This window comes from Gallinula chloropus, assembly GCF_964237585.1.
Source record: "Gallinula chloropus genome assembly, chromosome: Z".
NCBI lineage: Eukaryota > Metazoa > Chordata > Aves > Gruiformes > Rallidae > Gallinula > Gallinula chloropus.
In genome coordinates, this window is record NC_140089.1 from 75,146,585 (window position 1) to 75,165,392 (window position 18,808).

Genomic DNA, 18,808 nt, shown 5'->3' on the forward strand with positions numbered 1-18,808 from the left:
CCTCCATCTTGCCTACTTAGCCTGGCTAGGAAACAGGCAGCTGGGGGGTTGTCCCAAGCAGTTTCCAGTGTCCTTGCCAGCTGGAAGATAGCTCTGTGCCACTCAGGTTAGCCACAGGACTGCTGAATGCCACCTCAACACGTCCTCATCTAGTGCAGAGCAGCAGGGTGGTAGCCCCAGGTCGCCTTCTTTGCCTGGGTGGAGGAAAACTACAGTGATCTCACAAGGCCTTTCTTTTCTTTGTGTTTTATTCTAGTTGGCTGGTCCCTGAACATACATGAGATTTGTTAAATTATCTGTATTTGCCTCCTTCTAAAGCACTTAGAGGATTAAGCCATAGTGTTTTTGCTCGAGGCTGTTTGTATTGTGGACCTTGCTGAAAAGAATATGGGAAACTGTGTAATTTTTTTTTTGTTTCTTAACACACAGACACATAAATACTGCTTAAACTTAAAACGCTCGGTGTTAGCCAGAAATTAAGTATACAAAATATCAACATGAATGTGAATGAAATGTGAATTAGATGGATACCAGGAGTTTTAAGAATCATTATATGATTTGCATTACCTCAGTAATACAGTCAAATCCTACAGCTCAAGCATCATGAGACAGAAGAATTAAAAAAAAAAAAATCAGGACTGTTTTGTTTTTTTTTTTCCCTGCCAATTAATTCTTTCTTTTTTGGCCTCATTCCTGATTTTTAAGTTCTTAGTAGGAAAAGCTGCCTGCTCCTTCATTTGTGTGTGGGTGCCCTTCAGATGGAAAATGTATACAAAACACAGACACAGAATACAGGGCTCACATCCTCCTTTCTTGCTGACGGAAGGGACACTCTCCCAACCTCCCTTCCCTGCTCCTGCAACTCAGCTTATTTCCTGCTCTCCTGCCCTCGATGATGCTGTCACACATCTTCCCGCTCACACAGGTAAGCCCAGTTTCTTCTTCTATATTGATCCAAAACCATTCTTTTTTTTTTTTGCTGTCATTGCCCCCTCTCACTGCCTGAGATGTTTTCTGCACTCTTCAACTTGGTTTCTTGATTACTTCCTGTTCCTATACTTATTCGTCCTTTCCTTGATCCTCTGACCATGGCGTTGTCCTTGGTTTTTGTATGTCCTTGTTCCTTTCTCTTTTCATCTTTTCAAACTCTTCCCCTACTTCTACACGCCTGACCCTAGCACTTTCATTTTTATTCCATTTTTGAAAGCTGTTCTGTTTAAACACTCATTTTTTGTGCAAGATTCTTAACTCTGTGGGTGACACCAGCAGAGGTTTTATGACTCACCAACCACTGAGAAGACTTAGAATTCTTGTATTTTGCCTTCTACGCTGTTTATCCCATAGCATTTAAAATCAGGCCAAACATACCTCCCTTCTGCCCTCAGTATTTGGGGGAGGGTTTTTTTTCAGGATTTAAGTTGGCATACTATATATAAACAAAACTTGCCACTGCCATTAAATAGAAAAAACCCTAAAGATATTTTTTCTATCCCATCCCTTTTTCTGCTCCTGTATTCACAGCGAGCTACTTGCTGCCAGCCATGTAAAAGCCTGCTCTAAATAACATCTGACTGCTGAGCATCTCAGATATCCAAATATTTCAGTATGGATACCATAATGTATAATAGCATTGCTATTAAAATGTTAGTCAGCCCTTGTCAGCCAGTGCCCAAAGAAACACTAACCTGCATCCTTCAGTTTTAGAAAAAAAAGACCATGTAGACTTACAAATATTAGTTTCTGCTGCCATATGGATTTTGAATCGGATGACGATAAATTACCCTTAAAGCTTCAGCCCTGTTACTGGGGTTTATTTGGACTAAAACACTTAACAGCTGTGGTTTCTTAAAAGTTGGGGTTTTTTTCCTTGGGTCTAATTAATATGCCAACCATATCCAAACTCAGCACCTGTTGCTTTTCACAGCTTCCACGGGATTATGCAGTGAAGAATGCTGTGAAATATCTTACATGAATAGGTGCCTAAATGAGAGGTTGCACTAATTAACAATCTAGTTAGCAAGCTGCCCAGTTAATCAGGAAGACTTGTTGCATCAGTTGACATTCTGTTATTTTGCAGCTGGTTGATGTTGCTTTAATATGGTACTTACTGCCACTCTTACATAATTTTCTGCTAGGCGCTGTATGTTCATTTTTAACATTTTTTCCATTACTGGATGCTGAAGAAATACTAACATTTTATCTAGTTGCAATCAATTCAGATTTTTATTACTAGTTTTTATTTCTACCTGGATTTAAGGGTACTATACTAATGAATTAATTTAGATTATGCTGTTTTCCAAAATGTGAGCAATTCCAGAAAAAATGTGAATTGAAAATTTTGTTAAGAATTGTTTTTTCCTTTAGCAATATCATGTTCCTTTTGCAAACTGTATGACTGATACTTACTGTCTATAAACCTCCTTTTCAACTTGTATTTTATGTAGAAATACATCTGTTGGATTGTATTTGAAAACGCTAATGTAAGAAATGTATCGGGAATATACCACACAAGCCAGGACAGCAATCATATCCCAGAAAGCAAATCCAGCAGAAACAGGCTCCCTGAGGAGCAGACTGCAAATTGCATTTTTCTTTTCCTCCAAGCTATTTGGTGAACAAGAGACCAAAACAGGTGAATCATAAAACTTAACACGTGGGTCAAAAATTCAACAAAAATTATTCAGTATCCACTTAAACCCTGTGGTTACACACTAGTGTCCCTTTTGCTTGGCTTGTTCTCTGCACTGTCCCAGCCTGAGCAGTTTGGCAAACCTACCCCTTGTCTGTAAATAACTGAAGTCTAGGCACCACAGCTGCATCCATACTGGTCACTTAAAACTGCCAGGGAACAAACATCCCTGGGCACTGAACCCTGATGGTCTTTGCTGTCTCATCAGCCAAACTGGACAGTTTTGGCTCAGGACCCCTGCAAGACTATCCAAAGACGGACCAGCATATATTTACAGGCTCTCTATTTCACCAGTGCCCTCTCCAAGCAATCCCAAGAGGCAGCTGGTTTCCCAAGGCAGCAGATGTGTGTAAAATGCAATATCCAATCTTTCACAATGCACCTGCGTTTCCTGATGTCTGTCCTTCCTGATATCCAAAATCCTACTAGCTTTTCAACCAAGCTCTGGACACATTCATATTTTCTCACATATTCTGGCAGGGTCCAGGGAAAAGACAGTGTTCCCAGGAGGTAGATGATCTTATGAGCAAGAGAGAGGACCTCTCCTATTTCTGCTCACTGCTGTGTATAGACACAGGACACAAATCTCAAGAATGGCTTATTAAAGGACTTAGGACTTAAGGGTCACCTTTTTCCCCTCGTTTCCTTTCCCACATCCTCTGTAGACTCAGCCCTTTTAATCTTACGGTGCAATCCTCTCCCTAGCAGATCACAGTGCCTTCTGTTGCACAACAGCTGCAGCTGCCGCCTCCCACAGACTGTTCTGTACCACTGGACAGAGAGATGGAGTGTGCAGGCTCCAACTGCTTTACACCCACTCTGTGGCACTCAGAGGTCTGAGAACATCAGTGCTGCCACAGGCAGGCGTTGTGCAGGTGTGCTCTAGAACAGGCTGTTACTTCTGAGTGACTGCTGGTAGTACGGAGCTGCCAGTATCTTAGTTTGATATTACACATTTGATGTGCTGATGTGCTGGAATCCATTGTCTCAAACTATACAACTTCTAAACCAAATGACCACCAGCACGTCTTCTTGACCTTATGCTGAACTACTGGTGAGCCAGGCATTTTTGCAGTCTGAAATGTATTTATGTAAGATAAAAAAAGTGATTTTTATAATATCAAATGGACAATCCTGTATCTGGTTGTCCATGTATTGGTTCAATCTTCTTTGATGAAGATTAGTTTATCTATTCTATTCTGTCACTGACTGAGTTCTGAGATACTTCATTCACTCAGTGACGGTTTCTTTATACCCTTCTCTTTTCATACCCCCAAGACCGTTATTTCTTGGCTGCAGAAAATAATTGATACCCTACCCTTTTCTAAACAGGTGATGGCCTTCATCTGGAGACAAAGATTAAACAAAGACTATTACAAAAATTCTAACTGACAATATAGAGATAGCAAAGGAAGCAATGTTGTTTTTTGGGGGTTTTTACTTTTTTATCTCATTTGGCTAATTTTCTCCTCTTCCTGTTTTTCCCAGCATCATTTGGGATTTACCATCTACTTAAGGCCAACTGTATGATGTTGCAAATTAAGGAAGAGTGTTAACAGATACATCTGGTTAAGATAAAATGCTCAACAACTACAAATCACTGTAGCTCAGTGGAATTCAAGAGGTTAACTTACCTGCATAGCTTGATTCACATTTGTGCTTTTTCTCCTTCTACATGGGTATAAAGGGCAAGCTGCAGCTGGTGTAAATTGCACATCCTCACTGATTTCTACAGTTTAAACAATTTAAACCAGGTAAGGCTCTGCTCCTAGCTTGTTCCTCACACCCATATTTCTTCATTTGATTCCCAAATAAATGGAAACCTCTTCTCTTTGATCTTCCTACTAGATTTTAAACCTGAAGTCCTACAATTCACATAGTAGTATCCTTGTACTGGTTTTGGCTCATACAGTTAATTTTCTCCATGTTAGCTGTCAAAGGAACTACGTATGGGATTTGTGCTGTAAGCAGTGCTGATAATACAGAGATAGTTTCGTTCCTACTGAGCAGTGCATGCAGAGTCTAGACCTCTTCTTGCCTCTCATTCGACCGCCCCAGCAAGTAGGCTGGGGGTGTGTAAGGAGTTAGGAGGGAATACAGATGGGACAGCTGACCCCAACTGACCCAAGGGATATCCCATACCGTATGGTGTCATGCTCAGCACATAGAACAGAGGAAATCGGATGGTGTGGGGGGATGACTGCTGCTCAGGGACTGGCTGGACATCAGTCAGTGAGTGGGGAGCAATAGTTTTTCCTTAGCATCACTTGTTTTTCTTATTTCTATTTTTGTTGTTTTCATTTTTTTTAAATTATTGTTCTTATTGTTGGTATTATTGTTATTATTATTATTATTATAGACCTGTTCTTAACTCAACCTGTGAGCTTTCTCACTGCTGGGGCAGGGGACTAAGCATGCATCTGCGTGATGCTTTGTTGCCAGCTGGGGTTAAACCCCATGACAGTCCTATACATCATGCTGCAAAACCCTATGTGGCATGTAAAAACCTGTCACAGGCAAATTCCCACATGTGACAGTGATCAAAAGGGACCATCTTCTGACTGGGAAAGGATGGAACAAAGCAGTTTCTTCATGAGTCCTTTGCACGTACACGCAAAACGTGGCTGTAGCTTTAGAAGCCCCTACCCACCACTGAATATGCAGAAATATTTTAACCTGGTTTCAAGATTAACCTGCCCCTGCAAACCTTCAGACAACACTGGAGGTTTACTGTTATGCTTTTCTATGTCGTGCTTTGCGGGTTGTAAAGGAACTATGCCAGCAGCTCACAAGAAACTCGGCTTTCACAGTGTCTCCAGCTTTAAAAGATTTACTTATCTAAACAGGGAAGTTACGTTCATATGAAATCATAAATTAAGAAGTAAAATTGAACTAGTCTGATTCCCCAATTGACCATTAAAGCACCTTTTCTTTAATTTGATTTATTGTGATTTTATTTATAGTAATTTTGACACGGAAAAACACAGGCTGAAAGGCTGCCTTATGCTGCATCAGCTGTAATTTGTGACACAGAAAAGCTATCAGACCAGTGAAATTCATTTTCTCTTTGGTATTAATTTTCCCCCTCCAAATGGACAAAAAAAAGCTTTTGGTTATTTTTTCTTCTTCCACACTTCTCCCCCTGCACACTCAGAGCAACACTGGCTGTTGAAAATGTATAGAAGACTTGATAGGTAAGGAACCTTTCTAATTTTTGTATGGAACTTTTGAGAATCTGCCCCATTTAATATGAGTACAGAACATGGGAAAAGCTACAATAATAGATCACAAAATGTCATCTTCTCTCACAGGGTTAGGACTCCTCATACCATCAATGACCATGACATTTTAAGGGCCAGACTCACTTTGCAGCACGCATTTCATTTTATTTTTTTTTTGTGGGAAGCTCACATGAATCTAAGTGGTAGTTAAAGTTAAGGCATACTTACTATTACCCATTTCACCATGATAAAAACTTTAAAATCTAATGCTGTTTTTTTTTTCCCCCCAATTGTGGAAAATATTAATTATACCTCAAGCTACCTTCAACGTAGCCTTGTGGGTTACCACTTACAACTGACTTGACAGAATTACTTTACAGAATTCTAGTCTGGTAGGAGTTGGAAGGGACTTTGTGTGTCATTATGAGAGACAACCTCAATTTTGTCTGTGTAATTCAAATATAACTAGAGGGGACGTGGGCTACACAGAGAAAACTGAAGCCCGGCATATTAAGTAAAAAAATATATTATTAAAGTGTGTCTACAGGAACAAATCTGCAAAAAAGGAAATCTGCAAAAAAAGTACTCAAGAGTATAAATATCACTCCTTTCTTACTCTCACTTGTTGGAAGAAGAAAATCTGGTTCTTACAAAATATGTCTGACTTTGTATCTAAAAAGAAACAAGTACTGTATAGCACTAGCATTTAGCACTTTATGTACAGATTAAAAATTCCAATCCAATCCAGAAGTTTAAAGGGGGCAATGCTTAGTGCTGTTTCAAAGCTCATGTGAAATTAATTAGTCCCAGCAGAATTTGTAGTAAACAGGATACAATATTGCTACGGCAAGCAGTGGTTAATTTGGCATTTTCAGGAAATCAAGGGTTCCCTGGACATGGAATTTTAAAGGGCAGCCCCGAGGCATATTGAAGAAACTATTTAAGGAAGTTTGATATGTCTTGATCATTATGCTTGGATATTTATTGTTTACACCTTTTGAGAACTTGTTCTTCAAGAACATTAGCCTAATATTTGATAAACAAAAAAAAAATCAAATAGAGAAGTTGTTGCAAATGGTATTTTAAATATGCTTGACATAATCCTATTAAAACAGGATTCTTGTCTGTGTATTACTAACTGGTATGCCATAAAGTTTTTCTACTTTGGCTGAATTGGTTTTAATCTCCTAAATCGGTATTAATATTTTAGAAATGGACCAACCAGTGTAAAACTAATTTACAATTTTTTGAGATTAATGTTCATGAATACTTAATATCAGCTCTTTACAAGTAATGCAGGATCTGAACTGTAAGACCTCAAGAGGAAAAACACCGAGTTGAAAATTATTTGACTCCAAAACAGAGGAACAATTACCTGAGCTCACCAAGTTATTTTCGCACAGCTGAATACCACACTTCAATTTTATTACTACTTGCTGATTTTGTTCCTGAGAATTTGGGAGGTCTGGGTGCAACCACCTGCCTTGTGTTATCAGCTTACTTAAACTTTAGCCCGAAAAGGACAAGTGCAAACACTTATGTATGTAAGTGTTCTGTTTCTTGCAGTGGGACTCCCAAGCACTTTTTTTTGGTACACACACTTAATTCTTAAGCTTAACAAGTATCGAAGGAAGAAACAGATCAACCTTTGAGGCTGCAGAGAAAGACACCGCAAGTACATCAAGAAAGCAATGAAAATACTTTTTCTTTTCCCCTGCTTTTAATTACTTATGAAAACGGAGAGCGCAGAAAACATCCGCTGTACAAAGCCAATGGTCACGCCGCACCCGCGTGAGTTACCATCTCACCGCAAGGCAAGTGTCGCTTGAAAAGGAAAACGAAGGGAGAAAACCTCACACGTGTATACATATATATATATATAAAAGAAAAAAAAAACACAAAAGGGAGAGGAAAAGAAAAAAAAAGCAGCGATTTCGCTTCACAGACCGACCCCTTCAGATGTGGCGGCAGAGCAGTTATGTAGGAAGCCAGCTCGCAGCAGGGCAGGCTGCGCAGGAAAACGCCACTTCGCCACGTTTTCTCCCCCTCAGATGCCTCTCGGCTCCCGCCACCCTGCTTTCCCCCTCGGCTCTGGCCTCTTGGGGCTGAGCTGCCGAAGGAGAAGCCCTTGGAACCGCGCTGCTCTTGAGCAGACCGGTGTTTCTCTTTCAGCCACGTTTCCACCGGCTCTGGGCGGCGGGCGGGCTCGAAAGGCAACCGGGCACCCACCCCGAGCCGCTGGAAGCGTGACCCGAGGTGGGCGCCCCGCCAAGCGAGCCCTCCGTCACCGCCCCGGGGAGGCTAAGGAGCAACAGCCCTCACCCGCCCCCTATTTAAGCCGCCCCCTCGGAGCCATCAGGCACTAGTCCGACACAGGAGAGAAACCGCGGTCAAACGGCGGCCTGTCGAGCGCGTTCGGCTCCGCCTCGCTTCGCCTCGGCCGCCCCCGCGCTCCTCCCGCCGGCGGCGCGGGCAGAGGAAGGGAAGAGCAGAGGAGGGGGTGCCGGTCGCGGTGGCGGCTCCGCGGCTTCTCCTCGCGAGAACAGGCGAGGTTTCCGGTGTTGTGACTGAGGGGCCGTAAACATGGCGGTGAGTCTCCGCGCCCGCTCGTTGAGGCACCTCCGCATCCGAGGTAAGGGGCCCCGCGCAGGCCGCGGCGGCAGGCTGCTCCCACGCCGGCTCTCGCTCCACGCCGGCGCTCTGCCATCCGCTCCGTTTTCTTCCTCCCTTTCTTCTCCTTGGGCTTCTTCCTCCCCGCCAGCCTAACGCGCTTCTCTTCCTCCGTCCCCGCAGGTCGAAACGACAGTGGCGAAGAGAACGTCCCCCTCGATCTCAACCGAGGTACGGTCTGGGGGCCGGCGTGGCGGTGGTCGCCGTCTGCCCCTCTCTACGCGGCCGAGTCGGAGGGCGGGGGAAGCCGCCGGCAGTGAGCGGCCTGGTGCTCCGGCTCGGCAGCAGGGGCTCGGGGCGGGGGGGAGAGGGGAGGAGGAGGAGGGAGCGGAATGCCGGTGCCCAGTGTCGGTGGGCTGCCTCGCGTCCTGTAATGAGCGGAGCTGCCCGTAGGTGGAAGTCTCGGTCCCGCCGGCCGCGGGGCAGCGCGGGCACGGTGCCGTGCCGCCGCCGCAGGGCTGTCTTCCCCTGGCCCTGTGGGGAGTCTGTTGGGGGGGAATCCCTTCGCACGGGCGAAGGCTCCTCGGCTGATTCTGGGATTGCCTTCAGAGGAGGCTGTTGCTTGTAGACGGGGCTATTTACAGCGTCCGCCAAGCGGTGGAGCTGTCCGTGCTGCGCCCGTCGGCTTCGCCGCCGGGGCTCCCGCCGGCCGTCGTTCCTCCCGGCGGGTCGGGCCGTACGCTTCTGGGGAGCACAGCGGCAGCGGCGGCTGGTCCTGCCGTCCCTGGCCGTGTATCCTTGTCTGTCCTAGGCCGGTTGGCCGTGGTACTTGGTGTGAGCCTCTTGCGGTGAAACCAGAAGGCGCACGTCTCCCGTTTACTTATTAAACTGCTCCAAATACCCTCTGCTGCGCTGAAATGTATGAGGGGGATAAGAGGAAGGAAGCTACATAACATCTGATCTCCACTAATTTTGCCTCAGACAAATAGGAGCTCATTCCCTACCCAAATGCATAGTATCATGCCTTGCTGAGGTGAGGGTTAGGTTCTCCCAAAGACCCAAATAAAACGGCAGAAAAAACCACCAGAACAAAACCCTGGCCCACTAGAAGCAATGATCTTCCTTGGGGCAAAAGATGTTGGTCTGGGGGAGGGAATAAAGTTAATGCTTGTAGTGTAGCTGTTCTGCTTCAGGACATTCAGGACTGCTGCTGTCCTGAAAAGATCCATTTTATGAGGCAATAGGGAAATGATAGAATCATTGAGACTGAAGTGCCTTGTGAAATGTAAAGGAAGTACAAATATTCACAGCGTCCGTACAGTTTTCAACTTAGTAAGGGGTTGTACCAACAATTCTACCTCTAATTCTTTCTCCCTCATTGTGATTGATCTATGGTTTGAATTTTTACGTATGAGCAGTTTTACCATGGGCTGAAATTATCTCAATGTAAATGTATCATACTTGCAAATAACATTTGAATACCTAGGAAAAGTGCTTATTTTTTTTATCTTTAAATAGGCACTTGTCTCCTTTGTCTCCTCCCCTGTCTCCAAATGGATATTAGGGAGACAGTCTCTTTCTTTACAATGAAAACGAATGAAACTTTTGTCAACAAAATGTTACAAAGACATTAACAATTCCAACAGGACACAGTACTGTAAGCAGTGGTCTCTGTTTATGAAATTTACATAATTGCATAGTAATAGGTTTAGTAACTTTTTTATGTTGTGTAAAATACTGAAGTGTTTTGATATGAAAGAATGGTACTCAGATTTATATGCTGTAGGGTTAATTTTTAGATGTGATCTGTTTGAGTTCTTTACTCAGAATTTAATAGGTGATTATCATGATGCTTATTTTTGGTGTGAGATGTTTTCAGCCGTTTACGGATTCCATCAGCTATAGTAGTAGCACTGTAACTACTGCATATGTATTGTTAAAAGACTTGGGGAAGATGCAAAATATTTTTTAATATAATGAAAAAAATGGTTTGCACTGTGTAGCACCTATTAAAAAAATGTTTTGGTGTTTGCAGTTGATTAAGAACCTGCTTTAAATTTAGTTGTGAACACATTATTGAAAACTTGAGGGGTTTCGGTTTTTTTGTCAGAGAAACTACAGCTGACTGATCAGTAATTATATAGCTATCCATGGTAGGTACTAACCTCATTTTAAAGAGAAAACAAAAGTAAAAAGTTTAAAAGTCTCAGCAAGACATTAAATAAACTAGTTACCTTGATTTCCACACTGAACATAAGGAATGGTTGTTTTTCCAGCTGTTACAATTAGTTTAAATATTTTAAATTGTTGCCTTAGTTCTGTAGTAGTAGTACACTGTTTTGATTCACTGTGTTGAGCAGATCACACAGTTTTGTACAGGGCTCACATTTTCAGTAATTTAGAAGAATATTCTGATGTTTTTTCTTTGCACAGACAGCTGAACTTTGTGTTGATTAATGTGAAATATCTGATTTGGCCTAAGTAGGCAGTTGCCATAAACAGTTCCACAGCCATGTTTCTAGTTACAGTGGCCTCTTTTATTACAAACATGAAATTGTATTGGTATTGTCTTGTTTCAAACAGGTTCTTATTAGTGATGGCTTGACAAACATCATTTCACATACAAGTCAGACATTCGCTAGTCCGTACCTGTGGACTATATATTAACTATGCTCTTTCCATGCAAGAGACAGGTGCTGTTATTAAATATTTCAGAACTAATAATAGATGTGGGCAGGGTGCTAGCCTTGTTTGTGCTGCTTTGGGTCTTACTACTTCTTCCTGGCTTCTTGTGCAGTGAGGTTTGGGGAGTGCTTTGATGCTTGTGGAGTTGATCTGCCTTTCTCTGTGTCCTATTTTGTTTGCTCTTTTCTCTGCTGCTGTGCTTTGGGTTTGCTCATCTTTTTCCAGAATGCATCATGTTGTTCTCTTACATGTAGATCCAGGCCTGGAGGTTGGTGGCCCTGCCTGTGGCAGGGCGGTTGGAACTCTATAATCTTTGGGGTCCCTTCCAACCCATGCCATTCTATGATTCTGTGTCTTTGCCTTGACTGGTATAGTAGGTTTTTAATCTCCTGAGTTTCTTTGGTGCTCTGCCTTTTTTAAAAATATGATATCATGTTTATGAAGAGCATTTTATATGATGGTGCATTGTCTGTGTGAGCTATGATAGGTACCTATCACTATGTACAAGATTAGCCTGGTTAGAAATGATAATGTGAAGTCTGTGTTTTGCTGTTTCTGGTTTTGTTGTTTGGTGGTTGGTTTTATTATTGGTCATAGGTTTCCCCCTCCCCTAAACTTCTGGGCCACTCAGCCCTGGCTCTACCCTGTCTTTTAAGAGAATTTTGATAAATCTTCTTTTATGACATTAATTTTAAGAAAACCAGTTTGCTGAAAGGATGATCAATGCTGAAAAAATTGTCCCCAGCACAAATATTGTTGTGTGTAATGTTGGTATAGTAAGAAAATAGGTACAGGTTAAACTCCTTGGTTTTGTCTACTTAAGGTCATGTCTTGTTGATTACAAAATTGCAATTAGTAATTGGGATTCCAAATACCCAGGTTTTGGCCTTGTGTTACATTACCTGCTCAGAATAGAACTGAAAAGGAGGACAGACTTGGAACCAGTGCAACTCCCATTGCAGTGATGTGGAAGGAATTAGCAATGGGAAGAGACAGATTGGTTTAATTAGACTACCGAAACCAAGCTCATAACTTCTCAAGTCCAGAAAGGACAATTGGAGTTACTGGCCAGGCTAGTGCATTTGGTAGGAATTGTTGCATTGAGTCTGGTAATAACTGTGTGTGTAACCATGAGACAAACACTGTATGTTTTTAGCATAGTTGGTCTTTGTTTCTGTCTGTTTTACAGGTATTCCAAGCAGAATTAAAGAAGCTTGTATACTTCACAAAGCTTTGAGCACTGTAAATTGCTTGTGTAATCCACGCTTTATTTGCTGCTCCCTGAATCACATTCTCCTGTTGGCTGACCAGTACCTTCTCCTTGGTTGGAGTTTCATCTGTTGCCATCGGGTTGTGAAGGCCCAAGTGGTTTAGAACTTGTCTAGTTGAGAGGTGTCTCTCATAGTATGTGATCTGTAGTCAGGCTCCTTTAAATGTCTTTCCTTCAAGGGATCCCTGTTCTGTAGCCCAAAGCTTGCTGTGGTTATTAGGAACACCTCTGATTTTGTTTGCTTACTGAAGCTTTGGGCAGATACGGAGTTGACAACTGCTGATGGTCAAGTGCTCTGCCTAGCTGTATGTCTTCGTTTTTTTCTTTTTGAATGTAACATTCTTCACTTTCTGATAGGGTACTCTTTTAATTATGTGAAACGTACCTTTCTGACATCAGTACTTTATTATTCGTAAATGTGCATCGCGAGATACTACTTTGGTTTAGTAGCTTTTCTTGTACATGCAATTCGCTACTTCATAAATGTTGAGTCCTCCAGGTTCATAATTAGACAGATAGGAATAAAGTAGCTGAGAAAACTGGCCTTTTCTTCCTCCCTGAGAGCGAGTTTCACAAAATTGGCTAGTGTTATCTGAGGAAATACCCTTTGTCTTTTTTTGCCTCCATTGTCCATAATTTCCTTCTGTCGTGTAGCTAAAAATAAGATACAGACGTTCCATTTAACTTCATGAGATCAGAACTGAATTACTTTCTTTACTGTGCTTGCATCACTTTAAACCTTGTTGTGTTTGATTCCATGTGCCCACATGGCAAATTGTAATGCATTGCATGCAGGGCAAGCATCTTGGGATGCTATTTGCAGCTTACAGCCCACAAAAATGTCAAGCATTTTTAAGGGTTATTTGTGGGCTAGTCAAAGAAGGCTAGATGAATTTTGTTTCCAAATTCAGTTTGAGAGTTGATGAGAGCACCATTTCCAGCTTCCCTCATCAGTATGGAAGGAGGAGGGAGGGATGCCGCGCACCTGTCTGATACTGAGAGCTCAAGTAGTGGGGGAGGGAAGGAGAAAAACTTTTGGAGTGAGTGCATCTGGGCAGTAGAGAGCTGGCACACAAAGGTTAGGTAGCGGTTGTATACTTTCTTGGTGGCTCAAAAACACTTCTTACACACTAATGGCAAGACTGCAATGTAAAGCTTTTAAGTTCTTCTTGCGTACTCTTTCAATATGTGTTCAGAGCTGCACCACACTGTAGATACAGTATTTTAAAAATACCCAAGTAAATGAAATGTATGGGTACTTTCACCCTTGCTTTGCAGGATGCCGTCATTGTGATGGGCAGCTATAGCAGGATGCTTGTGTTAGAGCAAATCTCACAGAGCAATTACTGATTTTGGTTTTGCTCCCTTATTTGGGAATCTGTAACAGGAGCAATAATAGGAGCAAGAAGGTAATTATAACTTCTTTTTTAGTTCTTCTGAGATGTAAAGGGATAACTTGAAAAACAGCTTGAGCCATAACTTACTTGTCTTGCTGTCTGAAAAATTTTATGCTGTGCTATTGTTGTACATTGTTTTTTTTATATAGAGAGACCAAAAAGGAAGTGATCAATGATCTCGGCCTGCTGACTTTTTGGGCAGCACGTAACCCTTTAGTAGGTTTTAAAAGTAAAGGAGATGCTGAGTATATGCATTCCAGGACTAAGGCATACACTTAGCTTTCCTGTCTGCACTTGTGCTTCAGTTGACCATTGTTTTGGAATTGTATATAGCACACTGGCCTAGTTAAATTAGTAACACTTATGTACCTTTGGCCTTGCTTCATAAGGTATTACTGGTTTTACAATCATAAGATTTCTCAGAACTACTAAAATGGTGTGTGCATACAATATTTTCACTTTCCATTCCTTGAAAACAGGAACAGCATTTTTAATGAAGGAAAAATCTTAACAAAAGGCAACTTAAAGCATTTTGACTTGCTTACCTAGCATTGAAGTATTTGTAGGAGCTGTGCACTACAATGTCTTTAGTTCTTCATTAATATATGTCTTATTTTTTGTGTGTGGCATTTCTTAAATTTCTTTTTCTGGATGGATTCTTCATTTTTTTGCTGCTGTGGTTCAACATGGTCAACAAATGTCAGCGTTTTTCTTCTGAAGGGCAGAGAATAAAATGACTTCTAATACCTTTTGTTTTGTATTTATATTTGACAAAAGAGATTGTTCTTTGATTTGGATTAGTATAAATAACTTCTTAAAGTGTTTAAGCAAAGCAGTGTTTCCACAGTTATAGTATTGTGTTCCTCCCTGCCCCCACCATCATTTGAATTTTAGAAACTGTTAACTACCAAAATCTCTAGTTTCTCTTCTTGATATGAATGTTTTAGTCTTTGTCATAAATGTTCTTAAGGTTTTTTCCTTCCTTCCCCTCCAGCCTACCCCCCTTTAAGATTAACACAATCCTTAATTTCAGGATTTTTTTTTTTCCTTTGGCCAGAGGCTATCCAGTGTAGATGGTATGTAAAGCAACACACCCCTCTTCATAATTACAGTAAATAAGGAAGCTATGGCAATGATAGCCTTCCCAGAAAGAAATACATCACCTGCTTTCCCAATCTCATGATCTTTATGCATACTTTACCAATTACCTAATAATTACAGAAATTTTCCCCTAATAACATTGAAGACATGCTCAACTGCAAGTAGAACTTTTCTCTTTTAAGTGGGAAGAAATGAAATAGTTATGGTGAAAAATTTCTGCCTTCCAACTGTTTATATCCATACAAACCCAAAATGCAGGAAAAAAATTACATTCAAGAGGGTTATGGGAGGGCTGTTGAAGTGATGGCTGACTAGTTTGGGAGATTGTGTTGAAAGATTGGACAAGTTTTTTATTTCATGCTAATTGAGACTCTGGCCTGAGACTTGACATGAGCAATCTACCTTAAAACCAGTTAGCTTCTTATAACTGAGATATTAGCATGTGACTTGAGGCTTTAGTAACTACAAAGTACAGGAGAGGTTTACTTTACATTAGAAGTGTTCTTATCTGCATGCAGGTAGGGAAACCCTGTAGTGTGGGTGAAGCTGCCGACTGAGCAAGTCCTGTGATGAGTTCTGACAGAGAAGGGAAGATGCCACAGTGCTGCTACACAAGTGCTAGCTAATATTTGACAAGCTGTTTTACATGGAGCACTCATAACTTTCAGTTATAACATGAGTTATAGTTCAAAAATCTGTAGCCTCCTATGTTCATGTATACTTCAGAAATTATTTTTTTCATTTGTCAAGCATCTGTTGTGGTGGTGGAAAATTTGGGTAGAATGTATCAGGAAAAAAGTAGGAGTTAGCAAAACTTCGTAACATCATTAGTGAAGAGTGAATCCTTGCATCTGATGAAGAGCGGTAGTGCTAGTTAAACATGCGTGAGAAAATGGAGTAAAAAAACCCACCAAAAAACCCAGCACAACACCCAACTAAACTTCCAAAGAACAAAACCCCCTGCTCCCCTGCTTGCAGTTTTAATTTCTTAGTGATGTGACTGACTTCTGCAGTCAGCACCTACGTGAAAGCTCCGCGGGACGCGGGTGCTTATGTTTGTTTCTCATCAGAGCGCAGCAAGCTGTATCTCAGCAGTGGTCTGAATAGGTTTGGGTAACTGAATATTGTGAAGAAGTGTTTTCTACCAAAATCTGCCTGAGCATCAGTAACATTGGAGTCAACATTATTTGTTAATAAATTAGTCTGCATGTTAGAGCCTTGATGAAATTTTTCTAAAAAGGGAGTCTTTGTTCCTAAGTTCACTATTTCTCTTTACTGCCTAGATCTCTCCAAGCTCACTTTAGTCCAAATGCTACATAGTGCTATGGTTTTGGCTACATTTGACCATTTTTCAGGTCACTGCTCCTAGAACATTTCAATAGGCTACTTCTAAAATTACTTATTATGTGGAAATTATTTGCAACTCAGATGTAAAATGAAAAGCACAAAGATTTTTAATTTCTTTTTGGTTGGGGGAATGGGTAGTGAACAAAATTTCATGCTGTATCATGAAAGTATCAAAGTATCAGTGATACTTTGAGTAACCTTGTGAGTCTGAGACCCAGAGGATTGCAAAATGGTATAGATGAGCTAGGACAGTTAGCTGTGTTTGAACCTGACTGCTGTCAATTAGCACTAGTTTGGCTAAAACAAAATGGGTGCATCTCTCTTCTCTATAGCAGCATATACAGCATAATCTGTATTTGAAATGGACTACAGTGGTTATTTTAAGACTGCAGAACGGTTAGCAGGAGATACTTGTGTATAGAGGTAAGATATTTAAAGCAAAAGGCTATGGCCTTGATTTATAGAAAAATACAAGAGAATAACAAAGAATAACTTCATTAATCTCTTCACATAAAGATGCATGGTGAATGAGGCAGGGATTTGGGGTTTTTTAGCTGCATAAAAGGTTGGCTTTCTGCTTCAAGTGTAGATAGAAAATAAATATATTTTAAAGTAATTACTTTATAAAAATAGAGGACTATTAAGAACAGCTGTTGTCTGAAAGTTAGATTTTAAAAAACCCGATTAAATATATAAGTAATCTTTTACCCTTGTTACCTTATGAGCATCAGTGAAATCAGAATTCAGCTTTAGCAGCCTCATAGAATTTAGAACGTGTTAATCTCCTTTATGCAAACTGTATGTTATTCTCATGGGTAGACTTAGTGGTACATGGGGGTTTTTTGTGAACTAATAGAAAAAAATTCCCTGATTACATAAAGGTGGTGTTTTCAGCTCAGTTTTTTTTAAGTTAGCCCCTTACTTAAATGGGATTACCAGCAGATTAGGTGTCTCCTGTTTAAAGAGTTGTACTTAGATCTTGTGAAGTTCATAACTATGCCACTTCCTGTCCCTTCTCTGAAAATGGCCTTTTCAGGAGAAAGAGTGAAAGTCTTCAACAGTCACAGCTACAGGCAGATGAGACCTGTCCCGTCTCTACTACAAGGGGTTGGAGTTCCCAAGCATCAAAAATCACTGTTTTGAAATACAGCATTGTAAGTGGGCTAGCTGTCACACTGCACATTTGCCACAGTTTAAAGGTTTCCTGCTGCAGTTAGTGCTGTTTGTGAATTCCTTGGAGTTTCTAGTTGTTTAATGTTTGAATTTGAGGGTGTTATTACTTTGCTCTTTTCATGTCTTGCCAAATTGCCCTTCATGTCTTCATCTGCAAAGTGGGTGATCCTGCATCTGCTAGTGTTGCTAGGCTTTTTCTTCTTTCATGACACTATGTAAAAGCCTATTTCTGGGTTCAGTGGCTACTTCCTGGCAGCTTGGAGTTTATCAGTAAGGGCCATTTGACTGGACAAGGCTTAGGTTTGCATGTTCTTCAGCAAGTGACAATGATGCAGAGAATAGTCAGAACGTGAGTTGGGAAAATATTCTTAGATACGAGCATATTTTTTTTTCCCCTTTCACAAACTCTCTTCTGATATCAGTGATATTATTAACTTGTTGTCCAGTTTGAGAATACTCAGACAAATAGACTATCAGAAATTTTTAGTAGTTTTGAAAGGACACATGCCTCATGCTCATGAAATGGTAGTGTATTTTGTTAAAGCAGCTAAAAATTGTGCCTGCCCTGAATTTTGCTTTTAGAATTGGTGGCAGAAAAGAAGAAAATGGATTGGAGGAATTTAAGATAATTTTCTAAATGGTTACAATGAACTCATAGTCACCGTTCAAATTCTTAGTTGATGTTCTGGAAAGTATCACTTTGATTTATATACCAACATAACCAGTGTTGTGAATCTGGGAAAGGCTAATCCTCCAGCCTTTTATGGCTTTTGAGCATAAGAACAGATGTACTGGGTCACTCCAACCTTGTGTGTTCTGACTTTGACATTAGCCGATGATTGATGTAGAGGAGAGTAGAACAACAGGGCAAACAAACACATACTTGCGCTGCTATGAAGCATTCCCCAAGTTTCCAGCATTGTGTGCTTCCAGTGTGCTCTTTCTGCCTTTTGTCTTGCCCTTTTAAATGTCTAAACTCTTGTAAGTTTTAGAACAAATTCTTCTAGAGTTTAACTGTGTGTTCTGGAATAATTTATATTTCTGTTTTATTATGAAGTTCTAAAAAACTTTTATAGGAAACTATTATCTCAGCTGGGTTTTTAGTCATCACAGTGTGTAGTAGTTATAGTTGTGTATCTGCTGCCATAGAAAGGTGACATTACATTTGTCAAGAGGTGGGGAAATAAGACTATATACTAAGAATGATTGCTAAGATTCTTCGCACTAACATCATGTCTTCCTGAGAGATGAGGACCTAACTGTGAATTTAAATGGAGAACGAAATTAAACATTCATTTTCTGAGTAGACTTAAAG